Source organism: Chironomus tepperi, unplaced genomic scaffold (assembly GCF_022539635.2).
Source record: "Chironomus tepperi strain 1889 unplaced genomic scaffold, CSIRO-AGI_Ctep_v1 contig_359, whole genome shotgun sequence".
Lineage (NCBI taxonomy): Eukaryota > Metazoa > Arthropoda > Insecta > Diptera > Chironomidae > Chironomus > Chironomus tepperi.
Genome location: NW_027226481.1, coordinates 3,510,473 through 3,535,802, shown reverse-complemented (window position 1 = coordinate 3,535,802; position 25,330 = coordinate 3,510,473). Strand labels below are relative to the sequence as shown.

The window sequence follows — 25,330 nt, the reverse complement described above, 5'->3', positions numbered from 1 at the left end:
GAGGAAATTGTAGTTTAGGTATACAGTTGAAGGGGGTGATGGTGGGGCTGGAGAATTTTGGTGGATTTAGCTGAATTTGTGGTTTTAAAGCGGCGACTTACTTTTTGTCAAAAATGAAGCGAAGACTAACTTTTTGTCAGTAACAAACCAACCAATTTTGAGTTCTATTATAAAGTGATGACTTAGAATGAAGTGTTGCTTCAAATTGGAAGTAAATCGCTAATTCAAAAATCCAAAAGCCAACGACCTTTTGACCTCAATTTCCCATCCAATATCCTCAACATCTCTCAAAACCATGCCTCAATTTCTCCACAATCGACCGATTCTCAATCAATTAATGTCATTTACCTCTAATTTCTGACATCCTCCCTAAAGCGCATTTTTTTAACTGCCACCACGCGACCATTTGATTTATTGACGTCCACTTTCCAAAGAAAAAAAAAATTATTTCATGTCTCATTCTCGCATAAAAAGGAGAGTCTATCAATATTAGCGTGCAATGAATGAGAAATGACTGAAGGAAGTTGAATAAGAATGAATGGAAAAAAAAAAAATTATAAATTGATGTCGATTAAACTTCCGCCAAATATTTACAGTGTACTGGTGGTTAAACGCGAGAGCGAGAAGGAACAATTGTTTTTCTTTTGGTTTTTTCGTGTGAGCCGCGTTACTCACTCTACACTTTTAAGCCTGATTATTGCGTCTAGAAACAGGAGAAAACGTCAATAACATGAAAAATAGTCTTGTATAATTAATAACTCAAATGTTCGCCCAACGCGCTTGTAAACAACAAACAACGCATTTTTTTGTGTTGCCTTCTTATTCACTGCCATCATCCATTCATTCAATCGATGTCGTGTATACGTTTTTTGTCGACGTTTACATCATAGGAAAATTGAAAAACGATTAATGATCATTTTTGTTTGGTCGCAGCGGGCGATGAAGGAAAGGAATAAAGTTTTCTTAAAAGGAGGGAGTGATAATTTTTTGTGAGTCGTGTGCTAGTTGTGAAGACAGTTTGTCTTAGGGTGAGGATTGTTGACTTTTTGATTCGTAAATTTAGATTCATGCCATTGAAAATATGTTCAATTTGTAGTTGAATTGGGATTATTGTTATTTTAAAGGTCAAATTCTGGCATTTCTGATATAAGTTAAGACAGAGTTCAAGTAGTCGCTGTTTGAAGAAGAGTCATAGACCAATTCGGATCCGTTTAACTCCATAAATGGACAAGACATCTCAGATTTACACTAAATCTTCCAGTTCATAACAACTATTCAATTTTGTCGTTCTCATTGAAACAATAAAGACCGAACAGATAAAATGTGATCCATGGCCTCCCTCAGTTGACGCCTGAAGCTGGTTACCGCTTGTCAATTACCAAAACCAAGTATAGATTATCATTATTTAGAAGGACAAATGAAGGAATTTATTCAATTTGAGAAAGAGCTGAAATAATCGCTCTTTTGAGAATAATAACAGACACATTTGGATCCTCCTGACTTCATTCATGGATAGGACATGCTAGATTTATACAAAATATTTCCAATTCATAACAAACATGCAATTTTTGTCATACTCTGGGCTTCAATAAATATGAATAGTTACTTATTTCGTAGTTAGTTCAGATCAAGTGTGATCAATGGCCTTTCTTAGCTGATGTTTAGAGTTAAATCTGTCACTGGCTATCAATTGTCAATTACCAATACCAAATTCACCTGTGTATCTATCAAAAGCCCTTTTCCATGAGTTCATTGGCCTCATACGTGCTCCATTGCCATTTCTAAAATCAAAGAGTCGTAATTGAATTTCAAATGCGTTTACAATCATGCCTTCCAATTAATTTTCATAAAATCTTAAAAATAACAACTCTTTTTTTACCTTCCTACACAAAAAAACAACAGCAAAAACAAGCAAAACAACCACAAGAAACTTCAAGCGAAGTGATTCAAAAAAAAAAATTATTTTCCTCTGCCAAAACAACAAGAAAAGGACTTACTTTATACATTTTTTTGGTAAAATGTCAAAATGAAAGGGATAAGTCAACAATAATAAGAAATGAAAATAATAATAATAACAATAACAATAATAACTAAAACATATTTCCCTAATCGTTTTGTTAACATAAAAATTTACATCCATTAGCTCTCTCTGGGACGATAATAAATCGCCGTATACGCGCTTGTGCTCAATGTTAATGTTAATTAGTGTGTTAGTCGATAACATGCGAGCACACAATCAAAATTAGAGGCAGAAAAACCAACACGATTATGGAGAATGAAAGGACTTTGTTCTCGATTTTTATTTTATTTTCAGCATAGCTAAATTGAGTTTGAAACCGAGAAAATCGTGAAGCGGAAATATATAATTAGGGATTTTTTTTTCATTCTGACCACTTCAGTCCCGCTTATATTATATTTCAGACTCCTTTTGTTAATATTAATAATGTGAGTCGAGGTGGCTCGGTGGCGGAATGGTTTAGTACTTCGGTACATAATTATTGCAACACCGATCTAGCGATCATGGGTTCGAGACTCGGCATGGGAAATTTTTCACATGTCCTTTTTCGAATCATATGTAGTGGAAACGCGGCTCACAGCCTCCCTTTGAAGGCTACAGGCAGTAATGTCATCAAAGAAGTGGTTCGGATTCCACTATAAACTGTAGGTCTAGGTTTGAGCGAGAGATCTGGCGAATCCTCCCTCGTTAAACTCCCAATAGCCATGAAACGCATATAAACGCGCAGCTATGGACCTTAAGGTCTGCAATGCTAATGTTTATTTTTTTTTTTTCTTTTTGTTAATATGGACGTGTGTCGGATGGGATAAAATGTTCATGTGGACATTCATTATATTGTTTCGGGTGTTCTGTGTGCCACAAACACATATTATGAACGAAAAATGATTCAATTAATTTTTATGCGTGTTCTTTTTAAGTTTACTAGTGCAATTTAGTGGAAATTATAGGACTTAATGACATTTTTGTTTATTTTTTTTCTGTTGTTTTTCTTCGTTTTGTTTTTAATTAATTGGAAAATATTCGATCGAATTCATTCTGGGGAGGCTTGTTTTTATGGCTTTTGATTAGTTCTTAAGAAAATTGTAATTAGTTTTGTTAAAAAAGATCATAAAATTTTGTGAGTTTTTCAAGAAATTTATATGATTCTAGATGTTACGGGGAGTAGCATGCCTAACTTTTCTGTGATGTCGAACATCCATTTGTCTAGCCATATGTCCAAATTGCTATGTTTGTCCTTTATCAACTCATTTATTCTACAAAATGATAAATTAGTCCACAATCTACAAAATATATTCAAATCAATAATAATCGTTATTTTCACATTGTCAAGTGCTGATTAAATTTCATAAAGCTGACAACTAAATTAATGAGGAAACTTAACTTAGGCAGAATAATTTATCATAATTTTATGACTTTATGAAAAAAAAAATGCTCAGTTGTGTTTTAAAATTCAGCCACGTCCTTATGCCATACCTTTTTAATGAATAATCTTTTCATGTAGACATATATTGCATAATCTACAAAAAATTTCATGTCATTTGTATTTTCCTATACTCATTTTGTGTAAAACAATGAAAGAAAAAAGTCATAGAATGAAGGAGAAATGAGAATGACAAAAAGTTTGTAGCTCGAGGGAGGATCGGTTGTAAATATTAGTTTCTTAATTAGCAAATTTCCGTCAACAAATAAAGTGAGAGTAAGCAAAGGCTGTAGTTCGGAAGGCGTTGTTACTATGAAGTCAGCATTTTAGGTAGTAATTAACTTTGTGGGCATATTCAAACCGTTATTGATATGGTTTTGGATTAAAACATTTGTAATTGTGGCTTTTCACTTGAGGATTTAATTAATGTCTTACTTGGTCTGCATTTAAAAACTTGTTAAGCAATTCTATGCCTTTAAATTGCCTTTAATTGCTTTGAAAGTGAGTTAATGCTTCAAAATTGACTTAAAAGTCACTCAACGCTTTAAAATAAACTAAAAAGTAAGTCACAGCTTTAAAGTCTACTCAAAAATAAGTCAACGCTTAGAAATTAATTCAAAAATAAGTCAATGCTTCCAATTGAACTCAAAAGTAAGTCAATACTTTAAAATTGAACTCTAAAGTAAGTCAACGCTTAAAATTGAACTCAAAATCGTTGAATTACGATTAGAATTATATTCAGAGCTAAGTCAAAACTTCAAGATTGACTCAATTTTTTCGATAATTTTCCCATTTAAAATCCCAAACAATCTACGTGTCAAATCACGGAGTGACTATAAACACTCACAACATAGTCGTAATCATATACAATCCCATTCATTTAGATCCCGAGGAATGTTAGTGTTGGCTGCTATGTTTATTTATTTTTGTAATTTTGGAGACACATTTAGTTAGCTGTACGTTATAATACGACAGCAGTATGGTGTTAGCATGCTACATATGCCTCATATTTATATTCCATATTTATTTTTTCTCATACATAAAAAATTGTCTCTAATTACATTCACTATTTAACACTTATAGCAATGTTTAGATGACATTTTATGATAAAGCTGTTGGTGGGGACGATAAAACACGTGAACATTTGTGACTAGAAATTATGGCCATTAAGCCATGAAAAATATTATCAATATTGTGTCAGTTAACGTCAAAGAGTTTTTCTATTACTTTTTTTTATATTTACGCTGTCTGTTATTGATGTGTCATATGGATGCTTCCCATTGTTAAGATTTATTGTACACAAATGTAAGACTCAATAATGTCTTCTACTTTTTGTTTAGTGCTGTTTCCACTTTTATTTGGAATTGATGGAAGAAGAATTGTTTTGTTATTTTTCTTTTAAAAGTTTTTGGTTTCTACTTTGGGATTTGGTTGGTGTGAATAAATTTGGGGAGGTAAAGGTATTGGATGGACTGACTTGTTTGGGTTTCTGATGAAGTTTCGACGATTTTCGATTCAATTCGTTGATTTTTCTGGGAATTTCTTCAAATTGCAACATTTTTGAATGATTATGAAGACTTAAGCCTATTGTTGGCTTATCAACTGCACATTTCACATTAACCCCTTCTTTTACTTCCTCATTCCATCCCACAACCCCTCTTACATTTTCACCTCGTTGCATTCCTAAAAAACTTCCTCAATTCTCTCTTATTCATCAATGCTCAAGCTCATTGAACCAAAAAATTGATTTAAAAGTGGTGTATTTTGTCATTTTTTAGTGTTCTCTGAGAGGATCCAACACTTGGCAGATGTAGTTTATTGCTCATTCAATTCAAACAACAGAAAAGTTTCTCATTCTATTCAAGGAAAAAGATTGTATTTCTTAGTTGCCAATATAGTTGACAATATTTGCTGTCTTTTGGACTGTACACAATTTCTAAAAGGTTCAAATGAGATTAATTTTCAATTTTTCATTTCTTGATAGTTTAATTTTCTATTTCGATGGGTTTTTCGAATTGAAATGAATTAGTTTGGATGTGGTTTGAAGGGTGTAAAGTTTTTTAATTGGGAAATTTTTGGGGTCAATTGCATGTTCTGTGACGGTTTTAGAGACAGGATTCAATTGGGAGCGCTATTGCAGTCTGTATGATTACGCTGCATCCATTCGACCCTCTTAGAGGGGTTAAGAGGGTTAAGAACATGCAAAATTAGTCTAAAGACACCCAAAATTCTCTAAAATTCAATCCAAATTCCTGAAAAATTCAACAAAAATCCAAATTTAAATTTCTAATTCCTTAATTTTTTCTCTTCCACTTTTTCAGGTATCCACAAATTAATTTTAAAGAGATTTGAAATCATTTGTATTGTGGTGGAAAATTTCATACTTAACAGAGGATTGAAATCATTTTATGTTTCATCACACTTATTATATGGTGAGTATTTTTAATTAATTTTATGCTACATTTCGTACAAGTTTTTTTTTCATACAAAAAAGAAGCAAAGCCACGTGAATAATTAAGAAGAGATTTTAATCCTCAAGTGAATTTTCTTGTCACTTGTTATCCTGCTTTTTTTACTCTCAGTTTTTGTGCATTTGTTCTTTGTGATGGAAGTAATTAGGGGTTGGATTATTAAGTCATAAGTAAAGGATTGTTGGATTTTGTGCGGATTTGTGATTTCTTCGTTTTTGGGGGGTTTATTAATTGGATTTGTAGAACTTTTGGAAGGGTTTTCTCAATTTTTGAAATTTTGTTGATTTTATTTCAATTTTCTGGTATTTTTTGGCACTTTTCAGGAATTAACTCCTTAATACTACTCTTAAGACCCACTCCCTTAATCTATACTCGCAATTAAGCAGAAATATTATTCAATATTAAAAAATACACCCAAAAATGCACCCAATTGTGCACTTTAAGAACCCCAATAATTAAATTCATTTTAATACATTTAAATATTTTTCAATATTTTTGCCAACAAACGCGCCACTGAAACAACGTTCGGCTGAATTCTTTCCTTTCTTATTTATATTTCTTCCTGATTCTATTTATTTATTTTTCACTTTTCTTTGTTTTTTCCTATCGGAATGCAATTCCACATTGAATGGAAAAGCAACGGCGAGAAAACAATTTAAATTAATATTTTTTGTATTTGTTCTTGCTTCGTAATTCTTTTGTTTAATATGAAAAGGAGAAGTATTTGGTGTGGAAGTGGGTTAAGGATAAATTAAAGTTTTATGGTGTTGAATAAGTAATGGTGTCTGTTGATACTTGTTATGCTAATAAAGGAGGTTTTAGAGATTATATAACTTGAAAAATTGCCAAAAAATTACAAATTTTAATTTTTAAGGCTGAATTTTAATTTTTTCCAATTTTAATCTTTGATAAAAAAATTGTAATTAAATTATTAAAGTTTCCTATTATTAAAATTTGTCAGTTGCATTTTCAAAATTAAAAATTATTTTCAATTTTAAGAATTTTTCCAATTTATTTAAAAATCATTCAAATTAAAACAACTCAAATTTACCTAATTAAACTAATAAGTACCCCCCACCTCCATCTTCAAGGCCCCCACGCATAAATGTTTTTAAAACAAGATAAATGACAATTAAAACATAACAACGAAAGTCATGAATCTTCTCAAGAGACACTAAAAAAATTACGTCTTAAGCATAACATCAGCATTTAAAAAATATCAAAAAACAAATTCACAGTTAAGTTGACTACATCAATATAAATGACATGATAATATGAAGAAAAATTCATTTCAACTCGAATAAATTACAATTCTTAATTAACTTGATTCATAAAGAACACTAAAAAAAGGAAGTAAAATACTAGACACTAGGCAGGAAAGGTAGGATTAAGATGAATAATTTTTGTTTATATCCATAAATTTATTTATGAAGATTCATGTTTAAAAAATTACAAAAGTCCTCGTGTTATTGATCGAGGGACTTAAGCGCATTTTTGTCCCAGCGATCAGTAATTGATTAATAAGTCACTTCCAGACCTTAAAAACAAAATCCAGTAGGATTCTAGTCACTTCCTAGCCCACGAAATGAGATCCAGTAGGATCTAGTTCACTTCCAGACCTAAAACACAAGATCCAATAAGATCCAGGTCACTTGCAGAACTAAAACACAAGATCCAGTAAGATCCAATTCACTTTCAGACCTAAAACACAAGATCCAGTAAGATCCAGGTCACTTCCAGAACTAAAAACCAAGATCCAGTAAGATCCAGGTCACTTCCAGACCTAAAAACCAAGATCCAGTAAGATCCAGGTCACTTCTAGACCTAAAAACCAAGATCCAGTAAGATCCAGGTCACTTCCAGATCTTAAAAACAAGATCCATATAAAACTTCCACAAATTTAAGAACTTTATCTAACGAATTTTTCATAATTCAAACCTCATAACGGTCAAAAAAAATTCAAACATTTTTCACTAAACACTGTAAAAACATCGACAAACATTGAAAAACACTGTAAAACAATGAAAAAACGTGTTGTTGTTTTTGTTGTTGTTGTATATGAAAATGAAAAACTGTTAATTATAGTATTTATGCGTTGATTTGAAACTTCTAAATGACCGATAACCCAATAACTTGATAAAACGAAGCTATTAAAACAAACCAGAGCTCTCTACGATGTCTAGTTTTCGAGATCTCGCGTTCCAGCCGAACAGCCGAACAGCCGAACAACCGAACAGCCGAACGAACGAACAAAGTGCATTATTAAGCTCCCTTTTGTAAACAAGTTTACAAAAATGCGCTAAAAACATTTCCAGCCAACCAAGCTACAATAAAATAAATTTTATGCCAAAAAAAAAAATGTTCAACTTGCAGAATTTATTTTGTTATGTATTGCATAAATATGTTTTATGTCGAATCTAGGAACCACAAATAACGAGGCCAAAACCATAAAATTTATAGTTTGATTAGCTTAATCCTAATGTTATCATAATTGCATGAAATTAATATACGAATTATGATAATTTATTATTGAGGATGACCTTAAGGGGTTCTTTTTAATCCCCCTTTATTTTCGGACGGTACGAACTATGGCCTAGATTCTCCGATAACAAGAATCAAATAAATTTCCCATTCCAAAAAACACTTTTAAATTCTCTCGAGAGAAAAAGGAACAAAAATGGCTTTAAATTTTGGATAACAATCAACAAGAAAGGACCCGAAAAATTAATATCATTCTGCCATATATCACAACATGGCCTGCTTAACATCTCATACACCCTGCAGTAAAGAAAGGGAGAAAAAAAAATATTTTTTCATCTTGGATATAATCGTACATTAAACATAATAGTTTATGTATTTGTTTAAGTTTACCTGCCATTGAGTCCGGGAGGATGTTTTTGTCAGGATTTTGAGAATGATTCAATGTTGATCAATGGTGAGCAAGCATTGTACTGCCAACAAGTGCCATAAACTGTATACCATGTTCGGTTTTGGTCTCGGCTTATCTCTAGGGTTTATCGCGAAAAAAACCACTGATATAAAATTTTGCCTGGGTTTTTGGGTGTTGAGGATGATTTTGAGTGTCATAAAATTAAATATGCAGCAATTTAGAACAAATATTGCAGTGATTTGTGAGGAAAACAGGCCGGTTGACTTCCAAACGCTACACCCCCTCTTTCACCCGCCTTGAATACGCCTCTATTATACATCATACAAAACCTCAAAGCTTGAAAACTTTTAAATATCAAAATATAGTTCATAAGCCCCAACCGGACTCCAGACATACTAATTAACAATATTGTCCACTTAAACAAAAACTTTTCTAATTTTAAGCATTAAAACTCAAACTTTTAACTAATTCATTGTCACATAAAACATTCTTAAGGGGTGATTTCCCTTTTTTTTTCTCTTCTTCATGTTCCACACCATCTATGTACATGTGCTCTTTATCTTGAACACAATAGTAAAACGAGTAACGAGCCAGTATTTTGATATAGGAAACAATGGAAAAGGTCGATGAATGGATAAAAATGTAAAAAAGAAATAAAAACAACACAAAAACCTAAAGCAATAAAATTTTACAGTTTTTGATAGTTTTTTTTTTGTTTGCCTATGTGTAATGAGTCCTCAAAGCAAGCTTTAGTTGGATAGGCTTGAGGCTCCTCACTGTAAACTTTTTTATTACAACTAAATATTTGATCGAAATGTTCAACAAATAAAAAAATTCTTTTTAAAATTTCACTTTCATTTGTGTTATGACTATTGATTTTGGCAAGAATAAGAGAATTATTCAGAAAGTGAGCATGTGTCTGTGAAGGTAAAGTAGATGAAAGATAGTGAATGGATAAATTATTGGGAGAATAAAATTTTATGTCTTTTTTTTTCGATGTGAAATAAAAATTGAGTGGAAAATTAGGAAAAAAGGTGAATTGAAATGGTAAATTTTTTTGGTGTTGCTATGCTGGGCATGAAGAACTGGAGGCTAGCCAGAAATTGTTTGAGGGTTTTTGAATTTATTGAGGAATTTTTATATTTTTTTGAACGTTTTGGCAAATAAATTGAAATATTTTATTGGAGAGGGTGTCATAGGGGTCAACATGAAGTGGAATATGTCTAACACAGAGCAAGGCTCAGTCCAGAAATCATAAAGAAGCTCCGTGCTTCAAAATTGACAATTTTACTAATAGAACTTCTCCAATTCTTTAAACTTCTCCAATTCCCCTTTAATTCTAATCAAATAAAGCCTTTTCATCCCCCCATACACCCCCTCCCCTTCCTTAATTTCAACTACAGAATCCAGAAAAAAATCCAATTTTACTTCATTGAATAAAAAGGAAGAAAAATTTCGTAACGAGCTTATTTACTTAAATGTATTACAAAAAGAGATGTGTAGCCTATTACGATGGCTATTTACCTTATGTATTTGCATTTCAGTCTTTTTCAACTCAGTCCTTCTTGGAATAAGAGCGAGTCTTATTATGAGATTTTCTGATGCGTAGGTAAATATGTTATGAATAATAGTCAATAATGAGGATATTTTGTGTTTTTGGAAGGGTTGAGATGGAGTTTTAAGAAGTTTTGAGGGTTGGGGTCAATGTTCGAATTGTTTTTAAATTTTATGAACTGAATTCAAGCAAACTTAACCTTGAGATCTGGTTTCTTGGATATAAGTTGGTGTATGTCGGTGTAAAGCTTCATAGAAATGTGTATGGTATTGATATTGAGGTGTTTGTCATAGGATGCGGCAAAAGTGAGTGAGCATAACCTAGAAAATGCTAAGAAATCGACTTGTGGATGCAAATTCTGAACCTGAAGACAAATTAAAACTTAAATTTCTAAAAACTTGAAGATTTTGGTAAAATTCTTGAATTTTTATAAGAAAATCCTCAAAAATCTAATTAAATTTTATATCCAAGTACTTAAAATTCCTACAATAAACATTTAGATTATTAATCCAATTAACATTCATTTTCCCAAGCCATAATACTTCACATTACATCCAAAAATTATCAAATTCAAATTCAATATCGATCGATTAACAATAAAAAGTGCCTATTTCCTTAAAATCAAATTGCTATAAATGCGATAATCTTACAAATCGAACAACAATAAAATTTCAGTGCCTCGTCAATCGGTGCCATTAAAAAACATCTATAAAATTTTAATAAGACATTATGCAAATAATAAAAACATTTCTGAAACAATGACAAACTAACATAATATTTACATCCATTTAGGAAAGGTTCCACAGTGTTTCATTGTTCTTTACAGGACTGTATTTTATTCAAGCGATAGCACATGAAAAAAAAGGAACTGTATGATAAATTATAAGTTGGGTTAAAACTATGTATAATCAACTTTATGATCATTTATCATTTCTCTATAATATTTCTTCCACTTTTCGTTCCATCCATTCTGAATGTCTTGTTTACTCTTGCCATGCCTTAGTTTACCTCAGCTATTCTTTTTTTTAGTAGTTGCTGTTTCTCATGTGGGTGTGGGGATTTGTGGAGAGCAGAGTGGAAAATTTGTTGTACTAACCATTAAAAAAATTAAAAAAAAAAGATCTTGTACTCAGGGGGAATAGGAACTGTCTGTAGAATATTTACAAAGTGGTATAAAACCGACTATTTGGTGTAGAACTGCTGTAAATGCTGCTTGAGAGTTTCCTGGTAAGTTTCAATTGCTCAAGACTTGAATTTCCCATCAAAATCACTTTGTTGTTCCTAATTCCTAATGGGCAGTAAACATATTCACGTGGCACTTAGATACCATCCCTGACTTCAATTAGATGATGTCTTATGAGGAACTGCGCTTTCAAAATCTCAATCCTCAAATGACTTTCAAGCTTTTTCTCTCTATTTCTAGTTCAAACCTTACTTTACTTAATTTCATTTAACTTCCTCTATCTTATTTATTTCAAATCTCTCATCCTCTTGTTCCAAAACACAACAGAACTCACCCATCTCAAAAGTTTTTCATTTTTTTTTTTTCTTATTATTTTGGCCTCGTGCAACAGAAGAAGTAGAAGTGAAAAATATTGTTGGTTTCTAAGCTTTCTCTCTTTTGGTGAACAAAGAGATGTAATGTAACGTTGTTAGGAACAAAGGGAAGTGTAAGGCAGTTGAGGAGGTCAATGGTCCATGGTCTTTGGTTGTAGGTTCAGGCATCTCATGGACAAAAAGGGCTGAACAAAGTGAAATATGTGGTCATGAAGTTGCAATTTTTGATATTCTTAGATTAACAGACTCAGAATTAAAGAACATACTATCCTATATGGTCCAAAAGTGATGTCAAAAAAAGTGGCATTGAGGCAGTAACATGCCAACTTGATGCCAGTTCTGTGACAAGCTCCAGAGTAGATAAAAATCGTTAGAACTAGCCATCAACTAGACATTATCTTACCATTAACTAATTATCACGTATTTTTGAGTACCAACGTTCAGCCTTACATCAACCTGATTCTCCTTTATTGCTCTTCATTAATGATGATGCTAAGCACCTTCGTAATGTTACAAAACATTAAATAAACCCCCAATTTAGTTTTGAAAAAAAAAAATCAAGAGTTAAAAAAGCGACCTTTTCTGTTGTTATCTTTATTATTTTTAAAGTTGAGTTGATACATGATCAAGGATATGAAAAATTTACAATGTTTTTTTTTTGGTGTTGTTGTGGAGGAGGCAGTAGCTAGAAAAGAAACTTGAAGTTTGAAAAAAAGGGGTAGAAAAATTACAACAACAAGTAACATAAAAATACATTAGCATTTTCACTTAGATGAAGTAGCTATTTTTTCTAGATTTTTGTTTGTTGTGTGGTAAGGAGGGTGGAGGTTTGGAGAGGTTTTGGGTTAAAATTAGGTGGATTAAGGGTGATTTTTTTCGAATATTTGAGAATTTTTTTTCTGAACGATTCTTGACATTTTGTTGAAAAACAGTTTCAGATTCTTAAATTCCTTCTGATTTTTTCACAAAATTTGATTATTTTTAAAACATGAAAATTTCATTTTCATAAATTGAACTGCAAAAACTTCTCTTCTGCATCATCCACAACGGTATAGAGGAACTATACAAAAGAACATAAAGAATGCTCATGATAAAATCATTTATTTGCAGTAAATTCCCCAAAGGTATCAGACAAATGTTTCTGGCAGTCATAAACAAAAGCAAATCTTTATCTTCAAATCGTTTTCGAGATTCTCACAATTTTCCTACTTTTTTCTTCTTATTTTATTCTCCCATAACAAATTAAGATTCATATCTATTGAGGATGAAGAGGCAGAAAAAAAAGATGAGAAAATTGAAATTTTATGTTGCTTTGTGGGGTCTTTGTTTTTGGCATTTGGAGGCTGTGCTTGGAATTTGAGTCAAGGTTTTAGGAAGCTACGCTTTAGAAGTAGCATTTCAAAGCCAAGCTTTAAATGAAAAAAGTTGAAATCGAGCATTAAGAAGCGACTGTTCGAAATTAAGTTGTGAGAAGTAAGGCTTCAAGGTTTAAGCTTTAAGGAGGAATGCTTTAAAGTAAAGCTTTAAGAAGTAATCCATCAAAATCAAGCTTTAAGCAACAACGCTTCAAAATCAGCCTTGAGAAGCTTAATTTCATGTAAAACCTTCGAAAAAATATCAAATTTTGAAATAAAACCCTTAAAAAACAGTACATCCATCGTTAAAAATTGTCAAGCAACAATTTAAAGCCCAAAATTGAAAATTTTCAATTTTCTTTTACAATTTATAATAATAATTATTCTCTAAGCATACATATCCATCCTCTAGTATAATACACAAATGACAACATATTACATACAGCCATCAACCATAACAAAAGAAGAGTAACAAAAAAAAAAAGTAGCAATAGAATGTCTCAGGCACGAAATGTAATTTAATGACACTTTCATGTTGTAAAACGTGCATGGAAACGTGAAGCATCTTAACTGAAGCAGAAATGGAATGTATGAAATAAAAGTAACAAAAAAAAAGGAGGAAGAAAAAGAGTGGAAACAATAAAAAATATCTCATAATTTTCCGAGCAATTTTCATCAGAACAGGCGCATACTTACAAATAAAAATTTTCTTTTTTTCCTACTCATCCATGATACAAAATGTTTTTTATGAGTTTACATGTGAGGATTTGGATGAAGTTAGCATAATAAGACTGATGACGAGTTGGTTGAGTGATTAGGGAATGAATCTCATTTAAAGTAAGGAGCTAAGAAGCTACGCTTTCAAAGCGATGACTTAAGAAATATTCTGAAGCGACGATTCAATGAGCTGCGACTTATCAAAGTTACGGCTTAATGAGTTGTTGCTGTAAAAGCGATGATTTATGAAATTGAGTTTTTTAAGCTTTGATCGCTGCTTTAAGTTTAATTTCAAGGCAACGACTCATTTTTAGACGCCAATTTTTGTGAAGCGACGACTTAACGGCTTGAGTTTTAAGAGCAACGACTAAAAAAGCTTCAAATTCACTTCATGAATCCTGGCGACGACTTAATAATATGTTCATTTTTAAAGCGACGTGGCATTAACCTGTACTTTCTAAAGCGACAATTTAAAAACCAAGGCAGTACACAATCGACTAAAATGATCAAAAATCTCATCCTTAACACCATTTTCCACAAATCCATCAACTCATTTCACTTCATTGTAATTTTATTGTCAAAATTTATTAACCCATTTGGTCCATCATAATGCATAATCATAAAAAGAATCTGTATTCTCTCCAAACCAACACTAAATTGCCTCCATTTCATCGCCATCTACATTTTTACCGTTAACTTTTAATGAATACACAAGAGCATCAAGTAAGGCAAAAGACAATACACAAGTTGATGCTCATTTCATGCTTACGAGAATCAGAAATGTAAGTTAGTGTGGCACGATGTAAAATGCATGCGATGCTAAAACCACACAGAAATAAAAATAAAAAAAGTGAAATTGACTTCACTTTTGCAGATGGATGTTGGATGTTGAATGTGAAGGAATTATGATAATTACTGAGGGATTTAGACTGAATATATATGCACACATGTATGTAAATAAGCATTTTAAAATTTATGTAGCAAAAAATTTGTCATAAATTTCACTTGCCAACCACCCCATCCTTGAAGCAGAACAACAACAAAAAAAAATGTGCTCAGGATTTAATTACAATTATTGTTTTTCTTGTTTGTCGACGTGACTGTAGCAAAAAAAAAAGAGGTGAAATTATACCACACAGTACTTACATATTCATTTTGGGTTAATTTATACATAAACAATTTTTTTTATTTTACTTCTTTTTGCTTCTGTTAGAAAGAAAAAAATTTTTACGATAAAAATGTTTTGCGTAATTGCAATGTTGGCGTTTTTAATTAATTTTTAAGGAGTAGGAGGAGGAAATGGGTAAAGTTTCTTGTGACTTCTTTTTATTGGCTTGCTCCTTTGTGGATTGTTTTAAAACAATTGAGGTTGTGAATGCAGTTTTGATATGAATTCTGTAGTAAGTTTTAATCGTATTGTCAATGGATTAATTGATTATATTGTGATGGGAATTGAGCTGATGTTTGTAGACGAAAGGAGGTTACGCTCTTTTATCAGATCATTGATTTAATTACTCTGAGGTCTTTCTTTGAACAATGATTTGATAATTAAATTGGAGATTATGCAATTATTATGTTCAATTCGAAGTGAAGGAAGGATCTATATTGTATTGAAGGTTTTTCTCACGAAAAGGGTCTAAAAATTCACTTTTATGCGTAGCAATATGAGTGAATGACTCCGTACTTGGTCCATAGCCAGGGGAAATTAGACCCTAAAATAATAGAAAAGATTCTGTATCTGAAAGTTTTTGATCACTCCAAACATATAAGATTGACTCCCGAACCACGTTCTTCCCTTGAAATATGCTCCGGATATAAAGATTAGGGAGGTCATGGATTACAATTGATCTGTAAGACCAGGGAAGTGAGGAAGTAAGTATAAGGATTAGACAATGAAAGAGAGGAAAGTGGGTTAATAGGTCCTTAAAATAAAAAAAACCTTCTAAATATATCATGTCACTAGACACTCTTCATTAAGTAAACCATTCAAAGTCACAAAATTTTCAAATGTCAAAAATTAATTGCCAGAACAAATTTAAAAATTCAATATTATCCGTAAAATTCAACAAACATTGTTGCTTCTCAATTTCATTTTTACATTTTTAAAATCATCGTAATTCAGCCTACACTTGTGTATTATCTCATATTTCTCGAATTTTGAGATTAAGAGAAATTGCATCTTCCAGATATTTTTAAAACATTTAAAGTATTATTGATTTCTTCTTAAATATTTAGATGTTAAATTGTGAAGAATTATTGCTAAGGATTCGCTGAACTGTTAAGCCTAACAGGCAATGAGATCACTTTTAGGTACCGTAAAGGCATTTATGTATCATGAAAATATGTTCTATGCCTGTTAAGACAAACATTTGAAATAATTGATCCAAAAAGAGCATTATCAACCCAAAACAGGACCATCCTCAAACCATACATCCACTATGGTGAACTTCCATCTTAAACAGACTGAAATTATCGATTTTACTTAAAGCTTGCTTAAAGCGACCTTTCTCATGTCAGAACATCTCGCAACAGCTCATAATAAATTGAATATGTGACCCAAATACTTCCATAATCCCCAAACAAACACATCCATTCACTCATTATTTTATGCTAATTACTTCATTGCACAAATATCATAAAATGTCTTATTTACAACCCAAGCAGCCACAACAATTGACAACACAAAGAAATCAAAGTTTAATCTTTTGAAATTTCCTACAACAGATTTAAGTGATTTTTTTATGTCGCACCTTAATAAAAATGTTCTCTGATGCTCAAAATTTACTTCCATTTACCATTTTACCTACATCACATAGGTACGAAGAATGACAACAATAAGAATCTATGTGGATGAAATTTAATGAGAAAGCATGAAAGCTCAAATGTCAAAATATAAGTAATGCTAACAATCCGTAAAATATTGCAGCTTGTAAGTTGTAAAAAAACAGTGAAGTAGTCACTCACAACGACCGCCACAAATGTGCATACATAAAAACAGATTAAATTGAGATGAAACAATGTGAAATTTTTATGGAGGATTTGAGAATAATAAAAGACGACTTGAAATGCTAGAGCACTTGACATTCTGCCTTTTTTTATATCCCCTTGCTCCAACTTCACATAAACACACTTCAATGCACACATTTCCCATAAAACTGTTCCCGTTCATATTTTTTCTTTTCATATGCATAAAATTTATGACGAAATAATATGACATTATGAATTAAAAAAGAACTAAAGGAATGGATATGGAATGAAGAAATAATGCAGTTTATGACACAATATGGAGATGGAATGAAATATTTCAATATTATTTAAAGTGAGAGAAATAGCGATTATGGGTTGAAATCATTCGATGCGACTATTGATGCAAGGTCTGGCTATACAAAGCTAGGGTTATTGGTTGCAATTGTCGAGCATTTAAAAGCAGAGCTTGTACAAAACTGCATTCGAACTATAAGGTACAGTCGAAAGCTGCAATTAAGTCGAATCTAAAATGCAGGCCTGTGGTTCTTGGTTCACATGCTTGTTTCCTTGGCGAAGACACACGAAAGCCCATTTCCGTATTTAGAGCTCGTCAAAAACTGGATCTGTCTTTAGAAAACCTGTGCTAGATTCTAATTCTTAGCACTTTTGCATCGTTGCCCCCAATTTAATACTATGAGCTCTTCATTCTTGACTTAACACTATTTAAAAGAGATATGGATCCAGAGTAGGGAGCGTTCTGAATAGTTTCTAGTAGAGCGAAGCGTAGCCAGTTTTAGAAAGGCTTTTTAGACGTTCTAACCACAAACCCTTCCAAAAATCACCATTGCCTTCCTCTCTACCTCATAATTAAATGACCTTTTAATCCACTTCACTTTAATTCACTACAAACTTTCCATACTGGTTTCATTGGCATCAAAAATCTCAAAAAACTCTCTAAAACATCAACATTAAATGAAGCGAATTAAGCTGATACTCTCAATGAATGACTTTAAGCTAAAACTTTTTAAATATTCAGAATTTTTGAGACATCAAATTTCAAATTAAACTTTTTTTTTTATATATTTTCTTTTTTTCACTCGGATGCTTTTAATTAAAACTGCTGCTAAATGCTCAAAACTGTTAAAGCGACCACAATTCAATGAAAGTAATTACACAAGTTCAATACCCTCCCCAAAAAGCACTTTAAAGGGATTTTCATAAATATCAAGTACCATTGGAATCAAGCACAACAACAATAAAAATGTAGAAACACAAAACAATGCACTTATGACAATTATTTGAGCGGAAAGAAAATTGCTTCATGTACAATTGGTGGTAAACAAAAATGGGGACAAAAAAAGAAGAGAAAAACGGGAGGGAAAAAGTTAAGCACTATGAAGAACAATTCAGCTTCTCTTTAGTTTATAGTTTTGTCTTTATGATTGCGACTGTTTATGGTTTGATTGGGTGGATTTTGTGCAGTTTGTCTGGGTATTAAGAGTTATTTTTTGATTCTTACTTCCGAGCGGCACAATGCGGCAAACCATTGTAAAAATGTGTCCAAATCAGTCATCAAGGTGTCGTCAGGACATCTATGTGTTTTATCGTTAATATGATGAACGGTGCTTTTGCGAGCACGTTGTGCTGTTCGGGAATAGCTTCTACATTTAGCTAGATTTAACTCAGATGGCATACGGTGTATATGTCTAAAAATCGGGTATTTGGCCGACTTTACGAACACATCAGCTTTGATAATTGGTTCCTATTGATCCATTGTGAATCGTAGGGCGTTAATAAAGCGAATGAACAGGTCTCTGTTCCGGGCATCAGCTTTTACAAAATATGTTTTGCTGGATTGCAATTGAACTTGAAGTTGAGTGAGTGGCCTGTACAAGGGCATATTCAGATACGCAGTTAGATTACGAGAGAAAGGGGTTCAAGACCCTTCTGACTACGTCCATACTACAATTGATAAACTCCTAAGAATCACTCAAAATTCCCTCAATTATTCACCCATGCAATTATTAAAAATGCGTCAATTTCCCAAACTGCTCCACTAACAACTAATTCCTCATAACTACATGAAACAAGAGGAAAAAGCACTTCTTGCCATTTCCCCCATGCATGCCATTAAAATGCTACTTTTATTTTTCGCTACGTTAAATAGAGAGTAATGTGAAGCTTGTGGAAATAGAAAAATATATGTATATGAAAGTACAGCATAAATGCACATGAAAATGGCGACATGAACTTAGTTTGTTAGGTGAAGCAATTTAACCCCACACCCTCCATCACGTTTATTTCTCCTTTTTTTGTATTTTATTCAGGCAAAAATAATAAGAACGAACCAGGAAATGCTATGGCTGTTAGCTTTATAAATAGGCAAAACACTAGAATGACGTCTTTATTGCATGTGACATATTACTCGACACGACAGGCACTATATGAAACAATTTTACACATTCATCGATAAGATGTTGAAATGTGTGAACGAGAGAAGTAAAAAAAAATAAAAAACAGGAGCTTTTAAGTGAAAATTATAATTGAATTTAACGCATTAACACGTCATCAAAGTGTATTTAACTCTATGAAAAAAAAAGTATTTAATGTGAATGAGTTTAAAATTATATCAAAGTAAAATGACTTTACTTGATGCATACTTTACTTTACTTTGTGCATGATGCAAATATGTAGATTTCTTTGTAACAATGTAGCTAAGTGATTTTGTTGTTGAATGGATGATGATATTGTGTTGAGGAGTAATGGGGGATGAATATTGAATGTTCAAGGATGAATGAATTTTATTGATAAACTGGCGATAAAAGAGTTTAAAATATTCAGTGCACACTCTGATGTAAATTTATTGAAATTTTTTTTGTTGAATGAAAAACGAGAGAAAATTTTGTGGAATTTAGTTAAACGGATAACTAGTTTTGAATGCTTTAATGTATGGGTGAGGTAGCAGATGAGTTAGAGCATTTGTTGAAGGGTTCTTAATTGAAGAAGGGTTGTATGTTAGTCAGGTCTTATTGAAAATGGGTTATGATTTAATGTTTGAAGGGCACAGTCGTAAGAACTCGAGGAACTGTAAGCAATTATCTATTAAACCACTCTTATTAGATCAATTTTGTCCGAACTGTATAAATTCAAATTATTTCAAGAGTCATGCACTGAATGTTGATTGTAGCTTACCACAAAAGTATGCCGTTGCACAAAAAAGCTTAGACAATTACAGTTTTTAGTGGGAACCAAATCACTAACAAGCTCTTCATGTTGCAAGGACACATGTACGCCATTAAACCAAATGTATCGTGCAATGAACCTAGTTATAATTCTAGAGAGCAAGATTCAGCCAAGAGGATTAATCTAGATACTAAGGAATCCTTGTATACCTAGCAATCAAGACACATTATGTTCCAAAGACCTCATAAGTGCTCTAAATATTCCAACCGAGCTTGTTGACTAGATTATTGGAATGGAAAAAGAGGTTCAGAAATTGTACATGATCTGAGCTGTTTTAAAATATGTTGATTTCGAAATGTTCAAATTTTTCGACAATCTAATATCGAAAAACTCGAATTTTGGGCGGCCATACTCTGCCCAGGACTTTTGTCGCACTAAGGCTAACACTCTACCTTTTAGGTCTCTGTTGCCATTTCATTGCTAGTATAATTCAATAAAATTCCATCTAAAATTCCATTAAAACAAGTCACAAATGAATTTATCATCTAAAAAGCAACTTCAATTATTTACAAAACTATTTTGAATAGTTTAACTCTGATTTCATTTTAAAAAGCATATCAACAGCAACATATATCCATCCAAAATATTAAAAACTGTTCAGCAATTTCTCCACTTTCCGCTTATATATTCCTCATGTTACGAAAAATTTTACAGTTGAAAAAATTCCATTCATGAAGAGTTGTTGACCCAAATACAAGCCGTACCGTTTGTTGATTCAGTTACCATAAGTACTCGACAGAGAGATAAAATAAAAAAAAAAATCATCAAAGCTTCACATTATAAAGCAAGTACGCAAAAATATGTCTAGTTGAACCCGAAATCATATTTATTTAAAGTAACTTGCACCCCTTTTTGTTTACTCTCTGTTGATCTCAAATCATTTTTTTGTTGTTGTGTGTTGGGTTATAAGCTCTCGTCACGTCAACCATTTGCTTTATTTATTCCCACTCATTTCTTTACTCTGTCGCACAACACAAAAAAAGTACCATAAAATTGAAATTAATGTCATGAAATTAATTTTTCCGCACAATTTGTAGGCTTTTAAATTTATTGTCGAGCTTTGCTCTCATTTTTGTGTGGCGCGTTCTGACTTTCTTTTAGTGTCTATGCTTGGACTTGGAGACGTAATGAAATTAATAGGAGGAGACGAAATGGTGATAAAAAAAAATTCAAATATTTTTATTTCTTTTGTTTTTGTAATTTATTTATGGATGAAAATGTGAATTTGGAAATGAATTGGTGCTGGTGAGGCGATTTTGTCAGAATTTTCAAAATTATTTGAAATATTAAATTATTTTAAAGATTTAAAAATGTGTAAAAAATTGCAAAAAATGGAAATAAACTGTTGAAAAAATTTAAAAAATGGAAAAAATTAAAAAAATTGCAAAAATTCAAAAAATTCTTAAGAATCTTAACGAAACTCCCCCAAAGGAGCATCTGAAACATTTTTTTAATACATATTCCAACTTACTTTATTTCCCCTATTATTTCCAGTGTCTGATGGCCATTAAAAAAAAGTCAATTTTACTGTTGTGACCATAAATTTTAGTTTCTGACATTTACTGATATATAAAATGGTGGTCAAGCGCAAATAAAGCTTTAATTAAAAGCTCTTGTCAATTTATTCCTCTCTTCTGGTTCTGTGTGTGCCTCATGACTATATATTATTTGAGTTTCATCGTAAAAATTATTCGAATTATTGCTACAATAATGAAAAAAGTTCACAAGTGCTGCAAAAATAAAAAATAAAAAAAAATTCTGGAGAACGAAAAATTGATTAAATTTTAATTTGTTTGTGGAGCGGTTCTTTTTTTATATTTTTAATGTGGTTAACAATGAATTTTTTTTTTTTAACTTTATATGACATGGAACCTCAGCAATGAGGCATTATATGGAATGTAAATTAATCGTTTATCAATAATTCAACCCCTTTGTGCCTTTTGGCTCTTCAATAGATCATATTTCTCATTTTCATGCTATCATTAACAGTTAATTAATTTAATTAATTGCTAGTTGATGATGAAAATCAATGTGAGTCACATTTTATGGCCATAAAAGGACAATTTCGTTCCACTTTATATTGTTGTCATTAAATTACATTCTATAAGAACAAAAAAAAACTGTATAAGAAGAACATAAAATGCTCAATTTAGCATTATCATCATCGTGATCATTATCCATATAGAAAAGAATTTTTATGGGGGTATCAGGTGTCGGTGCATGTGGCGCATTTGGCAAAATTGAGGTTCATGGTGTTCTAGTCTTTCTAATATTGAATTCGAAGGTCTGGAACTTACAAATGTCAAATTTTTCACTTTTGCATATCCAGTTTGCTCATTATCGAGTTCCACAACCCAATAAAATGAGTTTGACAACCTTTCCACTTATCCAGTCATCAATCCTTCCCAATCCTTCAACACTCACCCAAAGCGATCCCCAAACATCTCCAATTTCCACCAAAAGTAGATCTAAAAGGCTATAAAGAGACTGCAAGAAAAAAAGTTATAAAAAATGGCCGAATTGGAGCAACTTTACTCCATCCGTGATGGCGCGATAATTAAAATTAAAGCCCTGCTTCATAAATAACATTAAAAATCTAATTATACAACGATGCTATAGCATAAGACTTTAAGCCCACGACATAACAATGTCGCACTAATTTAAAATTATCATTTTTACTGCCTTTAATTAAATTCATGAGTTGTTCTCATCTCATTTCAACTGACTATTCCTGCTTCCTTTCTTATAGTCTCTTTTTCAGCTTCTGTATAATAATAATAAAATATTCTTTTTTGTGCTTGCGCGAACTCTAAAAAGTATATAGTCGGTATGGATGATAACAAAAAGAAAACAATGAGTATGAGGTGGGAGGGGGCTATAGGTGAAGCAGTTGAATCATAAAAACGGTTTGTTGCAATAATTAAATTTTCTTTCTCTTTCTCACACTTTTGTATATACTTCTAAATCGTGTGATCTCAGTGGGAAATAACTACTAAAATTACCGGGAATGATTTTGCAAACATATACAAAAAGTGGCAGATGTGTGGATAGAAGGGGTTGGAGATATGCTTGAGGAGAGATTAAGGGGAGCATTTTCGTGGGTGTTGAGGTTGGATTTTGATAAGGAAGGCTTATAAATTTGAGATAGTATTCTAAAATTAAGGTTCAAATGACTTTTTGGGGACCATTAGCAGATGCTGCCAACTATACCTTGATTTCTCAAGTTCATTCAAAAATCTGGTAAATTTGAGCAGCACAAGTCGGATTTGAACTGAATGTGGAACCAAGCCTTAGAAACACCTGTCTAGACCCAGATTACTGACCGATAACCCAATTTGTACAATTTGGGTACTAGGTCTGAAAAGTGAAGTTAGGGACGACTTTCATGAAAACTTAAAATTTCCTGTGTCCTCAATTTTCATGTATTTACTTCCTTGCTACATATCTTTCCGATAATTCCTCTCAGTTTCAAATTATCAACCACAAATCTACTCTACAAGTTCCAGAAATCATCCTTAACATCCGCTTCCTCTTGGCATACAAAAAATATATTTAAACATCTTCATTAAAGCTCATCCAAGCTCACAAAAAAGTAGCGAAACAAAAAAACCTAAAATGAAAAAAAAAATTGGAATAAATAAAAACTTTTAAAAGTTAAAATGTTCTTCAGTAAACCACAGTAAAGCATCTTGAAGTAATTCCTTTTTCCTGCCTTTCATTTCTGTGCCAACACTTTAACTTTCTTATTTCTTACTTCAGTCGGTCTTAAAGGAAAAGAAAAAAAAAATTGTTTGATGAAAAAAGTTTTTTTTTTGCACCCAACAGTGTTCAAGGGCAACGATTAAAGTTGGTTTCACTTCTTTCTGTTCTATTTTGGATGTGACTAAATGAGGGAAGGAAAGAAAAATGAGTAGAAAAAAATTCATTTCACGTTTCATCAGAATACATCTGATTGCTATAGGCAAAGAGAATTCATTTTTTGAAGTCAATGATTATGAAGGGAAAAGGAACGGAGGGGATGTATGGATTAGGGAGTGAATAAGACGCATTTTTAGGGATTTTTTTGGAATTTTGTGAGAGATTTTGAAGAATTTTAATTGAGAAATTTTGATTCTTAGTTTAGTAGGTGTCTGTTTCTGTTGCTGGAATAGATTTAGTGCTTTAATAAGTAGTTTTGAAGATATGCTGAACTCTATAGGATTATACGATGTTTGATCCGCATTATATCCTACGTTGAGCATATTTTAATTATTGTCTACACACATTTTGCAGGATAAAGCTTCAAAATGCTCTGTAAAGACCAATGTAGACATCTTGCAACATCCTCTAATGACTTCTTCAAATGAAACCCCTCAGACATGATCCTCAACAAGCATTATGTCCAAAACACACTAAGTTCAATCATAAAATTGAACGTAACATAAGTTAATGACCCAAAGCTTCCCAAAAAGCCAGCCATCAACTCATCAGTCACTAATCCACACTTCAAGCTCGTCAAATACATCATCCAAACATTCTGCTAACAAATAATAGGAACAACACGAAGAAAAAAATGAAGAAAAATAAATTGGGTTCTCATATTTCAATAGCAATGAATTTGGATATCCTTATGATGTTCTCGTACACAAGCAGAGAATTTGAAGAATTTTATTAAATCACAAAGAAATTTTTTTTTTATAAAAACATAATTGAATCAGAGGACAAAGTAACGTGTGCGAAAGAATTTGACTCGGAAGTACGTAGATCCATGAGTATTAGCTTACAAAATGTTCAAGCCTACGAAGAATTTATTTTTTTCTTTTTTGATATTGATTTATGTTCCTCGTCAAGTGCTCTCCATTCAATGATCTTTATGAGTTTGTTTGTAACTGAAATAAGACCGATGCAGAGATGATGAACGAAAGGATGAAAAACAACAGAAAAGTGAAATTTGAGAGGAGGAAACTTGATTTTTTTTCTTCTTTTTCCTTCTTATTTTCATCATTTCAAAACAAAAACTTTTTTAATTTCAATTTTTTTGTTGTTTGTAGCATGAATTTTTGGGAGATGATGATGTGAATGTGGATGGAATGTCTGAGCAAGTAGCGTTCTTTTTGGAGTTGTTAAAGGCGTATTTTAGGGTAGATAGGCTCAAAGTC

At 32.0% G+C, this 25,330-nt stretch overlaps 1 protein-coding gene across 3 annotated transcripts in view; it reads left to right on the top strand.

Moving 5' to 3' along the window:
- LOC139094911 (teneurin-a-like) overlaps nucleotides 1–25,330 on the top strand; it is a 246,051-nt gene that overhangs the window by 84,608 nt on the left and 136,113 nt on the right. For all 3 annotated transcript variants that reach the window (XM_070646145.1, XM_070646144.1, XM_070646146.1), the window contains exon 4: nucleotides 5,759–5,869. The gene's annotated coding sequence lies outside the window, so the exon portion shown is untranslated. The remainder of the gene's footprint in view (nucleotides 1–5,758; nucleotides 5,870–25,330) is intronic.